The 24,911-nt window shown below is 40.7% G+C and overlaps 1 long non-coding RNA gene across 1 annotated transcript; it reads right to left on the reverse strand.

Annotated features, from left to right (window-relative positions):
• Window positions 1-778: 778 nt before the first annotated feature.
• On the reverse strand, window positions 779-24,907 carry LOC147827427 (uncharacterized). The gene is made up of 3 exons (XR_015452192.1): window positions 24,613-24,907; window positions 1,943-3,135; window positions 779-843 (listed from the first exon to the last, which is right to left on the reverse strand). It is a non-coding gene; the product is annotated as an uncharacterized LOC147827427 (long non-coding RNA).
• Window positions 24,908-24,911: the final 4 nt, after the last annotated feature.

The following is a 24,911-nucleotide window of genomic DNA, read 5'->3' on the forward strand; positions in this document are numbered from 1 at the left end:
GGCTGCTGAGGGTAAAAGCCTACTAAGAAATACCATCTTGTTTGGAAGAAACACTAGCAAAATTCCCATGGTCAATACTAGGGGATAGGAAATATGGTCAATGACCTGCATCCCTATACAATAACCTATCACAATCTCTAAATAAGTCCATAGTACAATCTCATATTTTACAAAGTCAGACAAATCATATTTTGAACTGTGTTCTAAGCAGAGGTTACCACAGGAGTTCAAAAGCATCATTCATGATATAAATATCAAAAAATAACAAAGACATGACGCTGTCTCAGAGAGGCAGGGTGGAAGAAAAGCCCGGGCCTCTGACTATGCTGCTCACTCGTCTCTCCCCAGCCACTTCTCCCATTTTGGAAATTTTGTCCTTATGGCACCATCCACCATACATTACCCAAATCAAGATCTTAAGGGCGGTTGCAATTTAACTCACTTGGAGCGGACATGGAGCCTCCCTTGTGCCTTCCCCTTGCTCAGGTGGAAATCTAGGACCCACGAGGCCGAAACAGATCTTGAGGGCCACAAGTCCGGAGGCTTTCAGGCTTTTGGTTGGGCGCTGGAATCCCCAATGGCCAATGTCTTTTCTATGCTCCGTAGAAAACTTACAAGTGATGACACTGCTAGCTTTCATCCTCCTAGCTAGGCTCCAGTCCAGAACGCCATATAATGCTCTTTACTAGAGCCAGTACCAGAGAAACAGCCTCCTACTAAATATGTACAGGAAACATGCTAAAATAAATGTAAGAACCCCACACTTACAATATCCCTCTGATCATCATGGCCATGGGGTTCAACAAATTGCACTGTTGGTCATCATGAGACTTACCACCGTATCTGCATGGAAATGTAAAAACATGGGCGACAAGTATATGTATGGTAAGACTTTTCTACTGGGACCCTCCAAATAACTTTCTTTATTGTCATTATTGCAAGATTTCATTTCTACATGGACTCATCAACTCTACTTGTATTCTTGATTATTTTATGATGAACATCATTGTTCCAAACCTCATTATCTCATGACTGCTAATATTTAACTTGTTAACTACCATGATGCATAAATGCATAATAATAACCTGAGTACATGAAAGTCATTTGAAATTCCCAGGGTAAATTCTGTCTAAATGTAAGATAATGCAATAATATGGTTTCTAGAATACAAAATACTGCATTCCTTATCTACATACTTACATTTTTTTAATCATATGATAAAAATTGTAGGGAAACAAACATCACTGACCCAGATATTTGATGATCTAATGGTCAGTCTGGCATGTGCTGTACAGGAAAATATTTACTCTAATTCAGAAATATCTCCTGATAATGAACTTTTTAAGTTCACTGTTAACCTTGACAGGAATCAAGACACAACCTACCAGAAACTGTTGAATAGCTTCCCATTACATGTGCACAGGACTCTACCTGGATTCTTGTGGTTCTCCAAGGTCAAGGATAATGTCAGATAAGACAACATTTCTTCATGGAATATCTGGACTAGATCCTATGTGCTATAGGTTGGGATAATGTGATACTTGGAAACATGCAACTGAATACAGTTACACTATAGTCTCTATGTGATAAGTTGGATATGCATCCTTTCAGTGGAAATAAGAAAAGAATTATTTTCAGAAGTACTGAATATCTGGCAAAGAAATCATGATGGCAAGTGGTAGGGAAACCATAACCACTTGCCTCATGTGATCTGAAGATCAGGTGGTCTGTGCTTTAGTTTTGGTCTACATCAGCACTTGTTTGCATAACAGCAATGTCTGCCATTAAAGGCTGGTGTTAGATTAACTGTGATCTCACTATAGAAATCTGCAAAGGCTTTAGAAAATACATCTATAAGAATATTTGAGAAGGTAAACCCAGTAAGATTGCCAAGCTGTGCTGTGGTTTGGGCCTACAACAGAACCTACATGAAACCACCTACCTACATGGTGTGCTGACCAACAGTTGAAAGGGTTACTATAAGGTCTTGACAGAAATCTAAAAATCCCAGTGTTTGGTGCACATCTTATTGCATGTCTATACCTGCAAATAAAGAAAAATCCATGTTTACTGTTACAAATTTATTTTTTACCTATAAACATACTGTTCTAGTCGGTGTTTCCAAGGAAACAGATTTACCACAGGATATACAAATTTATAGGACTGTCTTACAATATTCTCCCAAACAGTCAAACCCAGAAAAGTGCAATAGATCTTTCCACATAATATTCCACATGAGTCCAGCCAGAGGCCTATAGCCCTCAGCAATGTCTCATGCAAGTTCATATCAAGAATCTGCACCAAAAGGCCCAAGGGCCAGTGGTAGAAGCTCAAAAGTCTATGCTGGCAGGGTGAACAATCTGTGCCAGAACACTGAGGGATCTGCACTGGAACCAGGGAGTGACACTCAAGACAAAGGCAAAGACCAGCACCCCCCACCCACCCACTGAGGGAGAAACAGCAAGAAAAACCACTGAGTTCCAGTTCCAACAAAGCTTCTCCTGGGAAATCAGCAGCCAGCATTCCTCCCCTCCTAGCCTCCTTTTATGCAGTTCTGGCAACAATCCTTAGGTGGGTCACCCACATGCTGAATCACCCTCAGTTAAGCTGAGTGTTCCCACTTAAGCTGGCCATTTTTTCATCTGCACACATACCAAAAACAATTTCAGTAGAATTTCAACAGTATCATTAATTACCTTGATGTCTGGAAACAACATCTTTAATGAGAAATGTAAGAGCAGCTCATCTCCATGCACTTGGAAAGAGCTTGATGGGAGAGCAAAAGACTTGAGAACATAAGTTCCAGTGTCACAGTTCTAATTTCATGGTTTCTCAGTGTTAGTCAAGGGTGTTATCTATCCTTCCTTATCACTTGCCTGCATACCTGGAAAGCTCCTTTAATGAACATGTATGTACACAGTGATGTCTTGACCGGAACCTAAGTAGATCCATGTGATAAATACATTTAAGGACACAGTCTGTTCTATCAAGATACCAACAAATAACCTTGGTCCACTTTCATCATTAGGGAACCGTTAACACTCTTTGGATCCCATCAAAACTTCTGTACCAGCAACATTCTCAGAGTCATCATATTCTCTTCACATAACACCTTCAATGATTAAATGGCCAATACTGTGGAAAAAATAGGATATCTTACCAAGACACATATAGTTATTAATAGGATTATTACTAAAGTCATTATATTTAAACTCTAAATGCTAAGGAATAAAAAAACAGCATTATTTCCCAACTGACAATTTTTTTCCTACCTGACACAAAGCATGATAACACAAATGTCACCTTGATTGCGTAGGTATCTGAAAATCAAATGATCCATATATTTTTAAAGCCCACATCGTCACTCAGAAACCAGCAAAATCTCCATGAAAAATCACTGAGAAGCCTCACCAGCCCCAACCTCTGACTTTCCCATCATCTTTGTAAGATGTCAACACTCTCAAACAGTTATGATGCCCCTAACAATCCTTTGTCTCCTGTTTACAGGCAGCAAATGCTCCAGTCAGTCCTTAGGACCTAATGAGATCTGATTAGTGCATGCCTCTGCTACTCAGTGTTACGTGGCCCTGGAATTGACCATTATGGGGGTATTTGCACTAAAGAAGTTAATAGATTCCACACTTGGGGCATTTCTTTTGGGAGAACCAGTTATTAAGCATTTACCAGAATATGTAGGTGCACAAAGTAATAAATCAACAGGGAGAAGCACTATGAATACTGACAACTCAATCTTTTTGTTTCCCATGAACTTCTTGCAACTTTTGTAGATGAAACAATATGTCAGTTTGCTCCACATATGCCTTAAAATAACTATTTTTCTAAACTGTTATATATTTTATGAAAAGAAATTTTAGACACTTTTATTACAAATTTCTTAATATAATATTAATGCTGGTTAGGAACTTACAAATCTCATGTCAAAAGTTTATAAATGTGCTTACAAAGATAGGTATTAAATAATTCTTATTATATAATTGTTCAAAAAGATTTAGATAAGTATATATATATATATATAACGAGATCTAGCATAGAAATCAGATACACAAATTTATAACATAGGTATAAATATATAAAATCACTGATACAGGTTTGAACACACACACACACACACCTTCATCTATTCATCCTAGTGATAGTCTTATTAGTAGTGGGTCTCTAGGACTCAGACTTACTAAAATGTTTCTGATTTAAATCCAAAGAACTGAAAACTCATAAGTTGGGTTGGAGATGCTTACGAACCAGAAAAAACATGTTCTAGAATACATTAAGAGTAATAGCGATGCACAGAACATATGAGAAACCCATTCACCAGCTGAAAAGGCCTCTGGGATTGGACAGAGTGGAAACAAAAAGGCCAGTTCAAATCACAAAGCCAAATCTCACTAAAAGGTCTTTCTTTTGAAGACTGCATTTAATTGACCAGTAACCTAGCAAGTAGTACATTTGTAGAATGCAGTTTAGCTGAAAAGCTGGTTTTATGAAGGAGTCAGTGACCACTGGAAGTAATCAATACGCCTGTCCCCATGGGCCATGGCCTAAGTACATATGGATTTCAGACCCCTGCTTCTAGTTGCATACTGGTCATGCCTCCTGATTAGCTCTGACACACAAAGAGCTCTGAAATTATCTTTCCTGTTCTGACTATACGAAAACAGCTGAAAAAACTAAAAATCAGCAACTTTAATTAGATCTGCAAGAGCACTGAGGTCACGTCACAAACTGCCACAGCAAAAACCAGACAGACATGCAAGTATAGAGAATCACAGTTTACCGGGACCAGAGACATATGGAGATAGAAACTGGTAGGAACAAATAAACAGCAACTGATGAACTGCTGAAAGCTGACTGCAGACTAACTCCAGAGTTAAAATCCACTGTACCCAGTTTTAGGGGGCCTCCTATACTGGTATGGGTTTGGTCTTCAGAAGACCCACCAGGGGTGAGTAAAATATGAGAGACAATCTCTTCCGTGAGCAGTGAAGAACAGAAGTAACCACTTTGAAATAAGCCCAGACAGTTCTACTTTCTCTAATGAGATTGTGCTCAAGGGAAGCTAATTTGCTACAGCCGTATCTGATGAAGAGGAAGAGCAACTAGACGTTGTGAGTCATTCTAGATTTTCTGTCTCGCATAATAGGAAAAAAAAAGTTGAGAAAAGTTACTGATGGCTACAACTCGGGAACTCAAGTCCATTAAAAAAAAACTGATATAGGCAGACAGGCAGCCACCTGATGCCACACTACAAAGATGCAGAGGACACCAGACCACCAGACCACGGTACTGAGTCCCGCTGCTCCCGGCCCAGAGGTAGGGGCTTCTGAGCCACCATCCCACTGCTCCCGGTCAGAGGAAGGGGCTTCCCAGTCACTATCCCTCCCGCTGCTCCCAACCCAGAGGAAAGGGCTTTTGGGTCACCTTCTGTCCCGCTGCTCCTGGCCCAGAGGAATGGGCTTCTGGGCCACCATCCCTCCCACCACTCCTGGCCCAGAGGTAGGGGCTCCTGAGCTGATATCGCACTGCTCCTTGTCCAGAGGAAGGGGCTTCCCAGCCACCATCCCTCCCACTGCTCCCAGCCCACAGGAAAGGGCTTTTGGGTCACCATCCCTACCACTGCTCCCAGCCCCTGTCCCACCTCTCCCAGCTCAGAGGAGGTAATCCATGCAGGTACTAACAGCCCCCCACCCCAGTCGAAATGAGAAAACACGTAAATAAGTCTCAAAACCAGACTTCCAGATCACCTACAGCAACCCCAAAGGGAAATGAGATGGAACACTCTGATACTCAACCACCTGGACACACTGAACTGGCAACAAAAGGGGATCTGGAAAAAATGAAATCAGAAATAATTTCTCAGATAACAGGAGAAATTGTGCCCCTAGTGCAAGACATGATTAATAAATCTAGAGAGGAGCTCAGGAACATGATGGAATCCCAACATAAGAAACAAATGGAATCCATAAAACAGATGCAAATAGATTTCCAGGACATGAAAAACTCCATTGAAAGTCTACACAGCAGAATGAGCCAATGTGAGGACAGAATTTCAGATATAGAAGATAAGATTGCAATTAGTGACCAGGAAAAGAAAAATTGCTTCAAAATGATAAGGGAACCTGAGAAATCAATCCAGCTGCTGCTAGATGATGCAAAGAAGAATAACATAAGACTGATTGGGTTCAATGAAGAAACAGGAGAGAGTGGAGATGACATAAAAAATCTCTTCACAGAAATGATGGCAGAAAACTTCCCAAGCAGGGGGAAAGAGCTTGACATACAGATAAGTGAGGCATATAGGACTCCAAATAGCCTTGATCAAAAAAAACTACACATAGCCATATAATTGTTAAGATTCCAGAAACTCAACAGAAGAACAAAGTTCTACAAGCAGTTAGAGAAAAGAAACAAATCACATACAAAGGAAAGCCCATCAGAATCACAGCAGACTTCTCAACACAAATCATCAAGGCAAGAAGAGCTTGGAGTGATATATTCCAAACCCTAAAAGAAAACAGCCTCCAACCAAGATTGATGTACCCTGCAAAACTATCTTTCAAAATGGATGGAGAAATAAAATACTTTCATGACAAAGAGCACCTTAGGAACTTCGTGAATACCAAACCAGTACTCCAAAGAATTGTACACAATATCCTAGGAACCGACATTGAGGATCACAATCCCAGGAAGCAAAGCAGAATGAACCCATCTGGCATGACAAGAAATTAAATGTAAAGGGAGAGAACCCAACAAAAAGAAAAAGTCATGGAAATGACAAGTCAATACGTTTCAGTTATAACCATCAATGTTAATGGTCTCAATTCACCAATCAAAAGAAATTGACTGGCAGAATGGGTCAGGAAGCAAAATCCAACAATATGCTGCATACAAGAAACACACTTCATTCAAAAGGAAACTCATAGACTGAAAGTTAAAGGGTAGAAAACAATACTCCATGTGACGGGAACCTGAAAAAAAGCAGGAGTAACTATCCTCTTTGCAGATCAAGTAGATTTCAAACCAACACTGATTAAGAGAGATGAAGGACACTACATCCTTGTAAAGGGAAGAATCCAACAGGAAGAGATGACAATCATAAATATCTATGCACCAAACACTAGTGCGCCCAACTATATAAAACAAATACTAACGGACATGAAAAGTCATATATGCACAAATACAATTATAGCGGGGGACCTCAACACCCCACTGTCACAAATAGATAGATCAACTAGACTAAAAATAAGTAATGAAATACTAGAACTCAATCGAACTCCTGAACAAATGAACATAACAGATGTTTACAGAGTCTTCCACCCCACAAAATCAGAATACACATTCTTCTCAGCTGCACATGGGTCATTCTCCAAAACAGACCACATACTCACACATAGAACATGTTTAAGTAAGTGCAAAGGAATTGAAGTTATCCCCTGTATATTATCAGACCATTGTGCAATGAAATTGGAGATCCATAGCAAAAGAAACTTGAAAAATTTCATAAACACATGGAAATGGAACAACACACTTCTGAATAACCAATGGGTCACAGAGGAAATTAAAGAAGAAATCAGACAGTTCCTTCAATTAAATGACAATGACAATACAACATATCGGAATCTATGGGACACAATGAAAGCACACTTACGAGGGAAATTCATAGCAGTGAATATGCATATTAGGAAAACAGAATGAGCCCAATTAAACAACCTGATGCTGAACCTCAATCTTCTAGAAAAAGAAGAGCAGGACAACCCCAAAGCTCATAAGAGGGAGGAAATTACAACGATCAGAGGAGAAATCAATGCAATGGAGAATAAGAGAACGATACAAAAAAATCAATGAAGCCAAGAGTTGGTTCTTTGAAAGAATCAACAAAATTGACAAACCCTTAGCCAACCTTCTCAGAAAAAGGAAAGAAAGGCCCAAATCCATGCAATTAGGAATGAAAAGGGTGAAATGACAACAGACCCAGCAGAAATACAGAGGATCATCAATACCTATTTCCAGAACCTATACACCAATAAGATGGACAACACAGAACAAATGGACAGATTCCTAGATACATATGAATTACCAAAGTTGAACAAAGAAGACCTAAAACTTCTGAACAACCCAATATCAACCAATGAAATTGAAAATGTCATTAAAAACTTATCAACTAAGAAAAGCCCGGGCCCTGATGGCTTCACTCCTGAATTCTACAAGACATTTAGAGAGGAACTGCTGCCACTACTGTTTACACTCTTCAATGAAATTGAAAGGGAAGCAATACTCCCAAATTCATTCCCGGAAGCAAGCATCACCTTGATCCCCAAAGCAGAGAAAGACCCAACTGAAAAGAAGAACTATAGGCCAATCTCACTAATGAACACAGATGCAAAAATCCTTAATAAGATACTGGCAAACAGAATGCAGAAGATCATCAAGAAGATCATACACCCTGATCAAGTGGGATTCATCCCAGGGATGCAGGGATGGTTCAATATATGAAAATCAATCAATGTAATACACTATATCAATAGAGCCAAGGACAAAAACCATATGATTATCTCCATAGATGCAGAAGAAGCATTTGACAAAATCCAACATGCATTTATGATAAAAACCCTACAAAAAATTGGAATAGATGGTCTCTACCTCAAACTGAGAGAAGCCATCTATGAAAAACCAACAGCCAATATCATACTAAATGGTCAAAAATGGAAATCCTTCACACTAAAATCAGGAACAAGACAAGGATGTCCACTATCACCACTCTTGTTCAATATAGTTCTGGAAACATTATCTACGGCAATTAGACAAGAGAAAGAAATAAAAGGAATAAAGATAGGTAATGAAGAAGTCAAATTGTCATTATTTGCAGATGACATGATACTCTATATAGAAGACCCCAAGAACTCCACCAAAAGTCTTCTAGACTTAATAACCAAGTTCAGTCAAGTAGCTCGTTACAAGGTCAACACACAAAAATCAATAGATTTCCTCTACACAAATGACAGACTCACTGAGAGAGAAATAGGGCAAATAATTCCTTTCACAATAGCATCCAAAAAACTGAAATACCTAGGAATCAACCTAATGAAAGAAATCAAAGACCTCTTCTCCAAAAACTATGGCACTCTGAAAAGAGAGATTGAAGATGATATCAGAAAATGGACAGACATCCCCTGCTCCTGGGTAGGAAGGATTAATATAGTGAAAATGGCCATACTTCCAAAACTGCTATATAGATTTAATGCCATTCCAATTGAGATCCCAGCAGCATACTTCATGGACCTTGAGAAAACAATCCAAAAATTCATTTGGAACAAGAAGAGACCCAGAATAGCAAAAGCAATTCTAGGTAACAGAGACAGGGCAGGGGGTATCACAATCCCCAACCTGCAACTCTACTACAGAGCTACTGTGATAAAAAACAGCATGGTACTGGCAAAGAAACAGACCTGAGGACCAGTGGAACAGATTAGAAGATGCAGAAACAATGCCAGACACACTCAGCCATCTCACCTTTGATAAAGGAGCCAAACACCTTCACTGGAGGAAAGATAGCCTCTTTAATAAATGGTGCTGGAAAAATTGGGCTTCAACTTCCAAAAGATTAAAACTAGACCTATATCTCTCACCATGCACTAAACTAAAATCAAAATGGATTAAAGATCTAAATATTAAAATAGAAACTCTGAAACAGTTGGAACAGAGGTTAGGTAGAACCCTTGAAGACATCGGTATAGGAAAAGATTTTATGAACAAAACCTCAGTTGCCCGTGAACTAGCACAAACAATCAACAAGTGGGATCTCTTCTTATTAAAAGGCTTCTGCACAGCAAGAGAAACCACCAGCAGTGTGAAGAGACAACCCACAATGTGGGAAAAAAAATCTTCACCTGCTCTTCCTCAGACAAAGGTCTACTATCTCAAATCTATAAAGAACTTAAAAAGATCAGACCTCCCAAATTTAAAGACCCAATCCAAAAATGGGCATCTGAAATGAACAGACATTTCTCAAAGAAGTAGAAATAGTAAATAAATACATGAAAAAATGTTCAACATCATTGGTCGTTCGAGAGATGCAAATGAAAACAGCACTGAGATTCCACTTCACTCCAGAAAGAATGGCTCCTATCATGAAATCAACCAATAACAAATGCTGGCGGAGCTGTGGGGAAAGAGGAACCCTGCTCCACTGCCAGTGGGAGTGTAGACTGGTGCAACCACTGTGGAAATCAGTATGGAGATACCTCAAAGAACTAGGACTGGAAGTCTCACTTGATCCCGCTATTCCACTGCTGGGGATCTTCCCCAAAGAATTAAAAGAATCATACCACAGTGATATATGTACACCCATGTTCACAGCAGCACAGTTTGTAATAGCTAAAACTTGGAAACAGCCCAAATGCCCATCAACTGGAGACTGGATCAAGAAAATGTGGGTTTTTTATAAAATGGAGTACTACTCAGCCATAAAAAATGAGAAATTAGAGACATTTATAGCTAAGTGGATGCATATTGAGGCGATACTCTTAAGTGAAATAAATAGGACACACGTGTAAATACCGAATAGTTTCTCTGGTGTGAGAAACTGAAAGTGTAAATAGGGACTAAATGTATAATAGGTAATGTGAAATAGGAAGAAAAGGGGCAAAGGGGAAGAAAGTGGGAGGGCTAGGGGAAAGGATAGAAGGAAATAGGATTAATATGAGAAAATGGAAAAATAGGAACAAAATCTTTGTAAATAGGGAGGAATGGAGGGGTTGAAGGGAGGGCTGGGCAAGGGTGAAAAATAAGAACCAAGAGAGACTATGTAAAGGTGCAAATTTCCAATGATGAATGTCATTATATTGTATACCTAAAATGTACCAATGATTAGAATGAATAATCAATAATGTAAAATAGGAAGAAAAGGTTCAAAGGGGTAGGGGTAGTGGGAGGGGCAGGGGAAAGGAAAGAAGGGAAAGGAAAAATGATGAGAAATGGAAAAAATGGAAATAAAGTCTTTGTAAATAGGGAAGGGTGGAGGGGTTGAAGGGAGGGCTAGGAATGGGGAAAAAATAAGAACCAAGATCCATTATGTAAAGGTACAATTCCCAATGAGAAATGTAATTGTGTTGTATACCTACAATGTACCAATGAAAGAATTTAATTTTAAAAAAATCAATAAATGCAATTCACTAAATTAAGAGAGCTAAGGGAAAAAAAGCATATGATCATCTCAATACATGCAGAAAAAGCACTCAACAAAGTCCAACACCCATTCATGACAAAAAAAAAAAAAAAACCTACAGAGGGCCAGAGATTTAGCTCAGTGTTTCTGTTGCCTGCTCCACAAGTGCAAGGACCTGAGTTCGATCCCTGATACCAAAAGAAAAAAACCCTACAGAAAATTGGATTAGAGGGTCTTTATCTCAACCTGATAAAGGCTATCTATGAAAAAACAATAGCCAACATCATATCAAATGGTCAAAAACTGAAAACTTTCACACTAAAATCAGGAACAAGACAAGGATGTATCACCACTCCTCTTCAATATAGTTCTGGAAACATTAGCCACAGCAATTAGAAATAAGAAAGAAATAAAAGGAATAAAGATAGGAAAAGAAGAAGTTAAACTGTCATTATTTGCTGATGATATGATACTCTATACTGAAGACCCAAAAAACTCCACCAAAAGACTTCTAGACTTAATGGACAGACACAGTAGAGTAGCTGGATACAAGGTAAACACTCAAAAATCAATAGACTTCTTGTACACAAATAACAGTCTCACTGAGAGAGAAATTAGGGAAACAATCCCTTTCACAATAGCATCCAAAAAATGAAATATCTAGGAATCAATCTAACATAGGAAGCAAAAGACCTTTACATTGAGAAGGACAACAGTCTGAAAAAAAGAGATTGAAGAGGATACAAGAAAATGGAAAGATATCCCTTGCTGCTGGGTAGGAAGAACCAATACAGTGAAAATGGCCATACTTCCAAAACTACTATATAGATTCAATGCAATGCTGATTGAAATTCCAACAATATGCTTCACAGAACTAGAGAAAACAATCCAAAAATTCATTTGGAACCAGAAGAGACCTAGAATAGCAAAAGCAATTCTAGGCAACAGAGACATGACACAGGATATCAAAATCCCCAACTTGACAATATACTACAAAGCCACTGTGATAAAAACAGCATGGTACTGGCAAAGAAACAGACCCAAAGATCAGTGGAATAGATTAGAAGATGCAGAAACAACTCCATACATACTCACCTACTTCATTTTTGACAAAGAAGCCAACTATCCTCACTGGAAGAAAGATAGCCTCATTAATAAATGGCATTGGAGGGCCAGAGATTTAGCTCAGTGGTTCCACCACCTGCCTCTCAAGTGGAAGGTCCCAAGTTCAATCCCCAATACCAAAAATAAATAAATAAATAAAAATAAATGGTGTTGGAAAAACTGCATTTCAACTTGCCAAAGATAAAAACTAGACCCCTTTCATCATGCACTAAACTAAAATCCAACTGGATTAAGATCTAAATATTAAAACAGAAACACTAAACTTACTGGAAAATAAGTTAGGTAGAACTCTTGAAGACATTGGCATAGAAAAAGACTTTATGAACAAATCCTCAGTAGCATGGAAACTAGCACAAAGAATCAACAATTGGGATCTCATCTTTTTAAAAAGCTTCTGCACTGCAAAAGAAACCACCAACAGAGATAATAGACAACCTACAATATGGAAAAAAAATTTTAGCAGTGGTACCTGAGACAAAGGACTACTATCTAGAATATATAAAGCATTGAAAAAAATCAGGCCCCCCAAATTCAAAGACTCAATTCAAAAATAGGCATCTGAAATGAACAGACATTTCTCATACAAAGAAGTAAAAGCAGCAAATAAACATACGAAAAAATGTTCAACATCACTGGTCATTCGAGAGATGCAGACGAAAACAACACTGAAATTCTACCTCACCCCAGAAAGAATGCCTGCTATCAAGAAATCAACCAATAACAAATGCTGGCCGGTGTGTGGGGAGAAAGGAACCCTTCTCCATTGCTGGTGGGAGTGCAGACTGTTGCAACCACTGTGGAAATCAATATGGAGATAGCTCAAAGAACTAGGACTAGAGGTCCCATTTGACCTAGCTATTCCTCTGCTGAGTATCTTCCCAAAAGAATTAAAAGAATCATACCACAGTGATATATGTACTCCCATGTTTTTTTATAGTGGCACAGTTTGTAATAGCTAAAACTGGGAAACAGTGCAAATGCCCATCAAATGGAGATTGCATGAAGAAAATGTGGTTTTTCTATAAAATGGAGTACTACTCAGCCATAAAGAATGAGAAACTAGAGATTTTTATAGCTAAGTGGATGTACATTGAGGCCATACTCAAGTGAAATAAATAGGACACACATGTGTAAATACCAAATAGTTTCTCTGGTGTGAAAAACTAAAAGTGTAAATAAGGATCAAAATGTATAACTAATATTGTGTAATAGGAAGAAAACCTCTGATGGAGTAGGGGAAGTAGGAGGGGTAGAGGAAAGGAAAGAAGGGAAAATAAAAAAATATGAACAAAGGAAAAATGGAAACAAAGTCTTTGGAAATAGGGTAGGGAGGAGGGGGTGAAGGGAGGGCAAGGGAATGGGGAAAAAATAAGAACCAAGATACATCATGTAAAGGTACAATTCCCAATGATGAATGTAACTGTATTGTATACCTAAAATGTACCAATAAACCTAATGGAGAAAAATTATTAAACATATACATGCTCTGAAAAAAAATTAGAGATTATAACAAAATACAACAATATCTTGCTAGACATTAGTTTAAAAAGTTGGAATTTATAGCAAAAATGACCTTTCAATCCCTGACAACAAAATGAAAATCATGCTTTTTAATCAATAGCAAGTAAAGGCCCAAGTCTGGCTATTTCTCACCTCTATAATGGTCCAGATGTCATGACTACAATAGTTGCAAGGTTAGCCAGTTCCAAAATGTTCTCAAGTCTGCTTTCTTAACCAAGAGCCTGACAGCTTCTACTTGGTTATTCTACTCAGCAGAAGTTGAGTTAGATAATAGATATCCCCTATGGCTTATTACAATTAAAAAATGGTAACAATTTAAAAATCTTCTATTATACATTATCTAATAAAAGTCCATTTGAGAGCTTTCTTACTAGGTCTACATAAAAAATAGACGATTTTGTCTTATACATTAACTTGTGTCTGAATAAGCATTGTCCAGCCATGCTGTACATCTTCCTAATTTCCTGAAAATTTTGAGTTCATGTTTACATAGATAACAACCCCATCAACTCTAAAATGATGAAGGCAGGAGGTGCTAAAACAAAATAAATATTTCTCGGGCCAGGGATTTAGCTCAGTGGTTTCACCGCCTGCTGCGCAAGCGCAAGGACCCGAGTTTGATCCCCAGTACCAAAAACACACACACACACAAAATAAAATAAATAAATATTTCTCTCTACAGTTCTTAGATCTTTCCAGATTTTCTGAGCTTTCGAATTTTCAATGTCCACAATTAATAACGTTCTTTTTATAATCTTCCAAGTAGATTCACTTATGGGCATCCTAGTTATCCAAAATAATTTGATTTGGGGGACATAAAAATTGGGTTATAAATAATTCACTGGAGTCAATATAAAGACTCAAGTTCAGATTCAAGTTCTAATTCCAGCTCTAATTTTAGAAAGTGGAGTAATTTCACTGATTCCAAGCACCTTTCTCATTTTAAACGGTAGATACGCGATGTACAAATTATCAGCATTTTCACTATAAATTATCAGCTTTTTCCAGTTAGATGGTAAACATATAGCTGCTCCATGTTACATGGGGAATATATGTACAATCTGTACATTTCTTCATAACAAAAATCTCTATGAAAAAACATCAACTAATTTTTAAATTTCAAACCACTGGCACTTCACTTCCTAGGATATTTTTCACAAAATTTATTTGTAAATCAATAAGCTACAAAGTGCTGAATTTTGTGGTGCAAGAACTCATATTTCCCAAAGGTAGCTGATGGTAATCAAGTCTCCTCTCCCTTTCCTTTAAAGGGAGATTTCTATAAATACAACCCCAAGTATTGTGCTGTGAGTGTCCCTGGCTTCATGGACATCACCGAGGAGGAGAGGCCCTAGAGAGGCAGTAGCAACTGTGGGGCCCATCTCTGTGGGTACTGACACACCACCAGCATCCTTCCTGGGTTACATAGGAGGTAACCATTTGTCTGTACAATTTAAGGCAAAAAAAGAAAGAAAATTACTGTTATAACAGTATCCTGGACAGTTTATGTGAAGAATGCAGTGTAGATATTGGGGGCAAGGGCATTCTGTACCCTAAATATTTGTACTTGTTGTCTCCATGTCACATCACATTACTATATCTCCACAATTATAAGCCCTTCCAAAATATTTTCCTTGCAAAGTGTTTTTAAAAGGTTACATAATTCTGCTTATATAGCTCAATATATTTAACTTTTCTCCAATTGTTGGATCTTCACAATTTTTCCAAACATGTTTTTTCTGTTATTAAGAATCTTTTGGCTCAAGAATGCTATGAACTTGCTATTTCTTTAGACTGACATCCTAGGAGTAGTAGGATTGTCGTGTTTTTAAATATATTCTTTTTTGGTACTGGGGCTCAAACTCGGGACCTTGTGCTTGCTTGGCAGGAGGCAGAACCACTGAGCTAAATCCCCAGCCCTTCAAACATACTCTTTAATGTCTCTCAGCAACTTATTTTCAAATGGGGCTGGTAATATGTATTTCTGCTAGGATCAGGTGACAGGCTACATTTTTAGCCTTAATTACAATATGACTTATTTAAGTTTTATCTGGAATTTATGGCATTTCTTTTTTAAATTTGATTTTCATTTGAAGTTTGAAATGTTTCCATCACTGTGAGTGACAAGGAGGCCACTGTCAGGTATCCCATGGAGCTTCTTACCCCAGCATTAATTTTACTTGCACAGGCATTCATTATGACCCAAACTGTAGCACCGAAAAACTAGACCATGGGTTCTGGTGGTCAGCTGTAGCTTTGAAGGAGAAGATTCAGGTAAATGTAGTCAAAAACAAGTAAAAATTGTCAAAAGAGCTTACATTTGAAAATTAAATTGGAAATCTGACATGCAAGATTTGCAAACAGGTGTACACACTCTCAAGTACAATTCTGAAATCCCAGAAATCTTTATCCCACTGAAGGTGAACACCAAAATATTCATGTTTGTAACATTAAGATATAGTCATAAGATTTATTTCTGCAGACACATGACTAGAGATATCTGGTGTGCTTTTTGTTCCATAAGAAAGGACCAAAACAAATAAACAACTGCTGTGCAGCTGGAGACTTTGACAGAGAGTGCTGCAGTGCAGTGGAGATGTGACAGACAAGCCATGGGGCATGAGACTCAGGAGAGACAGAGGAAAGAAAGCATCCAGCACCCACGGTCCTGCCTCACTAGTGGAGATCAGCTAGGAAGACAGAATGACTTCTGCAAGTGGGAATGGGAAAACAGTGCCTTTAGCTGCCCCCAATAATGCCAGAACCTTTTGGTTTCTTTGCTGCTAGATAATCCTTCAGTGCTCCCAGGTCACAAGCCCCATGTAGGGAGCTGCTGAGGCATTCACAAGACTGTTTACTCCAGCATATATTGTGACTTATGTTTACATGATGCCATTTCAGGACCATGTCCACCAGCAACCTACAAAACAGCCAGGCTACCTAGGTGAACTGCCTTACCATGAAAGCTGCCCACCCATGTTTAAGGAAGCACTACTCACAATAACCAAGATAAAGAATCAATCTAGATCTCCAAGAGCATCTGAGTATATAAGGAAACTGTGGCAGGTACAACCAATAGAATATAATTCAGTCATGAAATAAAATGAAATTTTGTTACTTACAGCAACATGAATAAGCCTGCAGAACATTGTGTTAAGTGATAAGCCAACCACAGAAAGACAATTAATGCATGACTTCACTTGTTATGTGGAAACTAAAACATGCCCTGTCCCTGGATTTAGGTCTCCAGCACCCTCCCAGGTGGTGTCCAGCTGGGAAAGGTGGGAGCGTTCACCCTCTGGCGGCTGTGAGGTCTGAGTGTGGAAGGCATGCAGTTCAGTGGGACACAAGCGCACCTCCTGCCCATCAAGTAAAACAAAAGAAATCTGGTCCTGTATCCACATTATTCAATGTCATAATTTTAGAAATTCTAACTGAAACTCATTACTCATGTCTTTAACTATGATGGACCAAGTATTTTGGAACCATACCAAATTAAGTGAATGTAGAAACAAACTAAAACAAGTCCTCTAACCCCCAACCCAACCCTAAGCCAAACTCCAACCCCAACCTGAATCCTAACCTTACCCAAACCCCAATCCTAACGCAAAAATATCCCAAACCCTAACATGAACACAAGCCTTAACCTAAACCCTAACCTGAATCTGAAAACTAAAACCTAAACTGAACCCGAATAAAAGCCCTAACCCTAACCTGACCCCGAACCCTAAGCTTAACTAACCCTAGACTTTAACTCCTATCCCTTAAATAAATTCTAGAAATTCCACACCCTAGAAATAAACAGATGCTAATACTAACCCAAACAGCAAAAACAACACTAACCGTGACCCTAACTCTATCATCCTATCCCTCAGGCTAATCCTAACCATATCTAACTTTAACATAACCCCAAACCCTAACTCGAACCCTAAACCCTAACCCAACCTTAGCACTAACCCTAGTCCCAGCCCTAACCCTAACCCCTAACCCTAATCCAAACCCCATTCCCAATCTGAATCCAACCACAACCCAAGCCTTAACCCTAACCTTATTCCTAATCCTAACCCTGTGGAACACTAATAATGCTTGCAGTGTCCAAAAGAGCACCATAATGACATGGACATGGTTGACACTGATTTTGCTCTTTAATAGGGAAGCCGTTTACTCAGAACCACCTCAGAAACTGCATGTGGAGTTGTAAGATTCTATCCCCCTTAGGACATTTCCCGTAACTGCCCTATAAAGAACTGCTAGGCTAGTGGTGGCAGTTCCAATATGGTGGGACATCACAGTATTTGGTAGTATGCTGATCTGATTACAGTTAAGGGGGCAGGGAGGGAGAAAGGGAAGAAGGAGAGAAGGAAGGAAGGAAAAAGGGAGGGAGGGAGGAAGGAAGAACTCAGTAGAGTGGATAGCATGCTGCTTTCCTAGCAGTGATGGACAAACTGAATAGTGGTAAAAGCCTGTGTTTTGGCTCCTACTGACTCATGGGCAATGTACAGTGGCCTAACCACATATTCAAGCAGGAAGACAATGAAACCTGGCCTATTTATGGGGTGCACAAGGCCCAGTCCTATGGAAATATTTGAGATCTATTGAAGTGGCACATGTTGTTGCCTCAAAAGAATTCCCTCCCATGTTTGGAAAGTGACTGGATCAACAAGCTGACATCCCTGTGTGCTCACTTCAGGTGGCTACCTGGGTCTACAAAATGGGTGGCCTTGGGGCACTACATCAGTGCGGTGAGGGGTTGAATCTAGACATGCTCGGCTTGCACTAAGGACTATTTTGCATATCAACAAGATGGACAGAGACTGTAGATGGCTACATGGATTTCCCCTGGGGAAAAACCCTGAACACACTTGGCAAGTGTGACTGATACTAGTGGCCCTGAGGGCTAAAAATGGATGGAAACAGACACTGACTCTAGACTGGGCTTTGTTTACCCTATAGTGATACAAATGCTCAGATTCCCATAGAATAACTGGAACGGATGGTATAGCACATATTTGGATGGAAGACCATCATTTCTTCAGGCAAGGGATACAATGTCAAGCTCATAATGTCCAACAATGAGAAGAGATACCCTCCTCAGAGCAGTAATCTGTAAAGTGTACCCACCAACTCAAATGGGAGCTGTCTAATATGGGGGGTGGGGGTACCAAAGCCTCAAGAGTGGGCATGAGAGAGATTAGGGCATGGCAAATTGGTGGGGGAAGTGGGTGTGATCTGTTAATTACAAAATCCCAGGACACATGCACAGAACAGTTCCCAGAATCCTGCATGTGGACTTCTTGGGAGAACTCAAGCAGGTTTTCCACAGGTTTTCCACAAGTGGCCTAGACCTCATGACAACTTGAGGAATGGGTGATACAAAAAGATAGCTGACATTGAGCTTTTTTCTATCTTTTTTCATAGTAGTCCACCCTCACACTGTAGGGTATACTTCTTTTCCTACTTGGCCAAGATTCGTTCTGCAGAGCCTGTTTCTTTTTCTATCTTTAATAAATGTAAAACCTTGCTACTTTTTGCACTTGTCTTGACCAGTTCTTTGCTCAGGACAGAAAGAACTTAGAAACCACCTCTAGAAAGAGACTCTGGTGCCCCAAAACCTGGCAACAAAACCTGCCGACAGGGTTACACACCTTCACATGTGCGCTCACTCAGCACAAGTAGGACTGAAGGTGCACCTCCTCTATTCCTGTTCTGCTGGTTGATCTAGGGAAGAAGGAGTAGGGGACAATTCGGGGTATGACTGTGTAATTCTTGCCAAGGAATGATTTGCTAGTATAAGGATTATACGTTTTTTCCCTTTCCCACATTATCTCAATATCTTTCCCTACGCATAGTGACAGGTCCCCCAAGTCAGACCCCGCCCAAGCAGACCCACTCCCCGCATGCACAGGAGCACAGAGATAACAGAAAGCCAGCAGCCACCCTGCTGCTCTCACCACTGCCCTGTTTATCAGCCGGCCCCAGGCCCATCACCCACGGGGCTCTAAAGTTTTCCACCCTCTTGACCAGTGCCCCTCCCCTACCTAAACTGCCCCATATCAACCACAGGCACCCTCCTCTCAGTGCCAATGCCCTTCTCGCCCTTGGCTCATCTGCACCCAGATGGCAATAAACTCATCGCATGTTGCTTAGACTTTGCCTGCCTCAGTGGTCTCAATTGTGCCTCAGTCTGACCTTACACATAGCAGTGGATCCTAGGGTTAGAGCTGCATCTATAAATGGTAGAAGCAGGGATGATTCCTAAGTGAGAAACTGAAATTATGTTTATAAGAATTGTGTCAGAATTCCTAATATAACTGTGAGGGCTGGGATGGGGGTTCAGTATGCAAAACAACCTGGGTTCAATCCCCAGCACTAACAACAACCAAAAAAAAAACCTTACATAAGAGTGTGTTGTCCCTTCACTATATCTCTTGATAGTAAAAACAGGTCATTAGTAATGTACCTATGTAACCTTACTTCATGGGAAAGGGACTGGGCTAAAGGAGAGGTACTTGCTAGTGTTGCTGCCTGGCTTTTATGAGCAGATTCTGGGCAACATATTCTTCACTACACAAATGAGAGAACTACTGTGATGAAAAAATGTTGGAAGATTTTCCCGGAGCACACAGATGGCCCAGCAGCCCTCTCTGTGGGAGGATCTCTGTCCCAACAGGTAGTAAGAAGCCCTGCCAGAAACACAAATGGCACACTTGCTAGCACACCATTCAGTCATTAATAATTAGTCCAGTCCACCACCAAATCATATGAAACTGTCCGCCAGGGCAAAGCTATTCAGGTTTATGGATCTCTAAAGGCAAGAATGGTCTCAGCATCTCAACAAACAGCTTTACCCTACAATAGAGAAATATAACTTGCCCTCAACCCTCATAACTTCATAATTATGACAGACCCTATCACCGAAGACAAACTGCAGAATACAGGCCAGATAACACTTGTCTCAGCCTCTCAAAGTGGCCTGACAGGCCCAGGACAGCCACATAGGGCCTGGCTCCAGTGACGGATCAAGCCTTCGTCCTGAGGAGTCACACTAGACTGCAGGCAAAGGCCTGCCTACCTGGCTCTCCCTAAGGTCATGGTGGTGAGTTAGCCAAGAGCAAGAGAGATAGTTGCCAGATACCTAGAGGCCATCCTTTCCCCCTTCCTCTCCCACCCACCAAGTCCCAACAATTTTGCCTCCTAAATGTCTCTCAGTACACAAGCCACCAGCACTGCTCCTGCACTTGCGTGGCAGCCTCTCCAAGGACCTAAAATTGCAAATCAGGCATGGCTCCTTCCTTCAAACCTCAATGAGCATTCTACTCTCAGAATAAAAATGAAACCACCAGTGACCCAGGTGCATCTCTGGGCTCACCTGGTAAAACTTACCTCATGACCCTTTCAGTTCATAAGGACATTATGGCTGGAAAGCCCACACCTGGCTCTCCCCTGCTCCTCAAACATTTTCATTTGTAATATCACAGCTGTTGGCCCCACTAGGAGGGCATGGTGGCCACAGCCCCTAGGAAGGGTCCAGCCCCAGAGCTGATCTCACAGGCACCTGCTGAGGGAATCAGTGACTACACCAGGAAAGAAGACCAGGCTCCTACCCTAAATCATGCACACTTTGTGGCCATCCAGCCTCTGGGTTAGTAATAAATGCCCACCAAAGAGTTGTAACCTGTAATGACCTACCAATCATACTGTCAGGTAAAAGGCCAAAAACCAAGACCAGACGAGGCCACAACAAGCCTTTACTAGGGGAACAGATCTGCTGGGCTGTCTTCTGAACAAAGGAGAGCCAAAGGCAATATGGCTGGGGCAGGAAGTGCCTTTTGTAGGCGCTGGAGTGGGGTTAAGTGAGGTAGTGGCTAGGGACTGGAGGAGCCTGTGACATCACTAGTTGCTAGGAGGAGAGCAAGTATTAGGTTACTCTTTTGCTGGGAGTAGGGGCATGTTGGGAAGAAGGTAGGTATTATATACAGCAGCCACCCTAAATTGGAGGGAAATCTATCACATACTGACACATGATATAGTCAGAGACCACCATAAGGATGAGGAACAGGCCAGCACCTGCTTCTCATTAAATGATAATTTGTGTTTCCTTCTAGAACTTAAAAGCCATTTTTTTGTTATGACTCATGACTATTCAGTTCGGCCTACAGATGCACAATAGTTAACAAAAAGCAGAACAAGGTTTGACTTTAATTCTGCATCCTTCATTACTGTAAACCTTGGGTCAAATCTTTTCCCACCTCTCCATAGGGGTATATTGACCATTTAGGAAGTGTCTATCTAGGAGCTGGTCAGACAGGGTTGATTAGCACTGAATTTACAGGCTCTCATCTCCCTTCAAGACTGTCAGGTAAAAGGACTGAAAACCAAGACCAGACCAGGTCACAACAAGCCTTTATTAGGAGAACAGATCTGCCAGGCTGTCTCTGAACAAAGGAGAGACAAAAGCAATATGGCCAGGACAGCAAGTGCCTTTTATAGGAGCGGGGGTGGAGCTTGTAGGAGCTGGGGTGGGGTTGAGTGAGGTAGTGGCTAGGGGCTGGAGGAGCCTGTGACGTCACTAGTTGCTAGGAGGAGAGCAAATATTAGGTTACTCTTTTGGTGGGAGTAGGGGCATGTTGGGAAGAAGGTAGGTATTATATACAGCAGCCACCCTAAATTGGAGGGAAATCTATCACTGAGGACATCTAAAAGTCTCCAGCCATTTTCCCAAACTTACGATCACCTGGATTCCAGGGAAGGCAAAGTGTGACCAAGACCACCATAGACACAGTCCTTTCCTGGGAGCAAAACCACCTCTCAGCCATAGATTCTAGAACTATGACATCAGGACTGAGGTAATAATGAACCAGAGCTCCAGCCCATCAACTACTTCTTGAAAACTGGCCTCCCACTTTTGAAGGTGGGCCAATCTGAACCCCTGTATCAGAGTGCTGCCCATCTAGCCACCGAAGCTGGAGTTCTTTCCTAACTTTCAATTTAAGCCTTTTCCTATTAATTTGTTTTAGTTTTAATTTCCATTTCTGCTAATGCTAGTGACATAGGGCACCAAGTACTCCAAATAAGGGAAATAATCCAAATAATGTAAGAGAAATATTATACCTTCCAACCTGCTAGATATTCAACACATCAAGTTTGTGTTCTCTAAAATCAAAGAATGAATTCTGTGAACAATGGAGGTTAAGAGTAGAAAAACTTTGTTGAGAGAAAGATAGCTTCTAAGAGAGACAGAATGGGAACCAGAGAGTGGGTTGCCCACCCACCCCACTTTTCAAAGGTGTTTTATTGAGCAAAGCCATGAGGTGAGGTGGGTACAAGGTGGGACAAAACTACAATCAACTTATTATAGATACATAAGCTAGGTAAAAATACTACAGGCAGTCAGATGGGGCTAAGTCCTCGAGAGGGCCAGGACAAAGGTGAAACACACCACACACATTGGCTGAAAACCAGGCCTCAAGATGGAGATAGGATGACCAGACCCACAGACTTCTTCAAAGAACTGGGCTTAGTGAAGTATAGATAGGCATCGATCACCCTGGGGGTGACCAGAGACCTCTGAACCCACTGCCTCCTAGGAGAATCCTTGTTCTTTCCATCCACACTTATGTGACTTGCTTCCCAACTGGACCACCATTACCTAAGTGACTATACTTGTAACCTTATTGAATGTTCATGGCTGTGGCCCATGTGGGTTTCACCCTATAAAACTTGTCTGTAAAGTGGGATCCTTGGCTACCCACTCGGGACCCCTCATGCCCCTCAGGAGCTTTCCTACCCATAAATATCCTCCTACTTTTTAACCTCCGTCGTTCCTAGGACTCATTCTTCGATTTCTAGAGAACAAGAACTCGGCAAATCACACAGTTAACAGGTTGGGAGATGCAACATTTCATATTTCCCGTAACAAACTCACTAGACCTCTACAGCCAAAACAGAAAAATGCCTGGCTACTGCTCCAGCTGGCAGCAGACCTTGCCATCATCCACATGGTGGTGGTTTTAGGTGCATGCAGAATATAAGAGTTCTGGGGCAGAAAGGCTTCCACCCAGATTTCAAAGGAAGGCCTGAGAGGCCAGGCAGTGTGCCCGAGAGGACAGTGTGTAAAGCTGTGAGTATAAAGCCGAAGGTCCAGTAAAGACCCCAAAAGTTTAGAAAAGACAAAAACATAGATCATCTGGGGAAAACTGCAAAGAGAGAGCAGAGCCAGCCCCAGAGAAGAGCCCTAAGAGCTACAACCACAAGAAGTGCCATAAGGGCAGAACCACCCAAGCTCTTTAGAGCACAACTTTCCACAGACTGCCAGAGATGCTAAAAGTAAAATTATAGGATTTAATGTTTGCCCTGCAAAATTTTGATCTTACTTTGTTCCTGTTCCTTGCTATCCTCATTTGTAACTTTTGGAATAAAAAATGTCTATCTTGTGCCATTAAATGTTAAAACAAAACAAAACAAAAACAAAAAAATACAGTCAACTAATATGATTACAAGTATTGTTGCTTAGGTAATATTGATCCAATGGGAAATCATGAGGTGGACAAAACTATGATCAAACAAGATTACAACAAATACAGTCACTGAGGTAATATTGATTAAATGGGGATCAAATGGGGAAGCTAGTCCATAGGTGGATGGAACAAGGAATTTCCAGAAAGGAAATGGGCTAGGAAAATTTTAGTCTCCATTTAAGGAGATTGATGCCTATTTAGAATATCAATCACTGCTATTCATCTCTAGGGGAAGTATGTAAGTGCAGTACATTTTTTTATAATGCTGACCTTTAGTGAAGGTGTCTGGATTGTCTTTCCTATTGACTCCTCCAGGGCCGGCCCTAACTGCCCACAAGGCATCTAATTAACTTAGCTATCTACAACACTAGGACCTTTATACGTCTCCCAAAAGGAATTACTGCCCCCACCACCACAATGAGGCCACGTGGGCCTAACCGGGTCAGGACCCGACCCACACCCACACCCAGACCCCAGGTGGACTCCCCGGAACCTGGCAACTCCAGCGCATGCACGTGCGTCTGCCAGGCACCGCGCTAGCCAGCCCGCTCCCTGGCGGGGTCCTTCGG

Source organism: Heterocephalus glaber, unplaced genomic scaffold (assembly GCF_053883595.1).
Source record: "Heterocephalus glaber isolate CG9 unplaced genomic scaffold, H.glaber_assembly_v1.0 deba00001444, whole genome shotgun sequence".
Classification (NCBI taxonomy): domain Eukaryota; kingdom Metazoa; phylum Chordata; class Mammalia; order Rodentia; family Bathyergidae; genus Heterocephalus; species Heterocephalus glaber.